The sequence below is a fragment of the Eimeria mitis genome, genomic scaffold, assembly GCF_000499745.2.
Source record: "Eimeria mitis Houghton genomic scaffold, Emh_scaff1268, whole genome shotgun sequence".
NCBI classification, from domain to species: domain Eukaryota; phylum Apicomplexa; class Conoidasida; order Eucoccidiorida; family Eimeriidae; genus Eimeria; species Eimeria mitis.
Window position 1 is genome coordinate 7,421 of NW_013568511.1, and position 492 is coordinate 7,912.

At 35.4% G+C, this 492-nt stretch overlaps 1 protein-coding gene across 1 annotated transcript in view; it reads left to right on the top strand.

The window, feature by feature from the left end:
- The window catches only part of EMH_0033410 (transportin, putative), a gene marked incomplete at both ends in the record, with an annotated part of 3,555 nt that overhangs the window by 2,751 nt on the left and 312 nt on the right, over positions 1 to 492 (top strand). The window lies entirely within an intron of this gene.

Genomic DNA, 492 nt, shown 5'->3' on the forward strand with positions numbered 1-492 from the left:
TGTGTGTCTTCTTGTCTTCGTCTATATCTGTTTATCACTTTATTTATTTTCTTTTTGTTTATTTATTTATTATTTATTTATTTATTTGTTTATTTATTCATTATTTATTTATTTATTTATTATTTATTTATTTATTTATGTATCTATCTCTGTCTCTCTATCTATATATTCAGATATGTCTTTGTCTCTTTCTTTCTGTCTCCCTTTTTTGTTTTTTTGTTTTTGATTTTTTTTTTTATTTTTTTTTTCTTTGCTTCTTACGGCTATACCCTGCTGCTGCTGCTGCTGCTGCTGCTGTTGCTGCTGCTGCTGTAACAGCAGCAGCAGCAGCAGCAGCAGCAAAATTATAATTGTTGTTGCAGCCGTTGTTGCTGCAATTCCTTCTGTCTTGACACCCTCAGCATATTCTTGTGTTTCTGTTTCTGCTGCTGCTGCTGCTGCTGTTGCTGCTGTTGCTGCTGCTGCTGCTGCTGCTGCTGCTGCTGCTGCTGC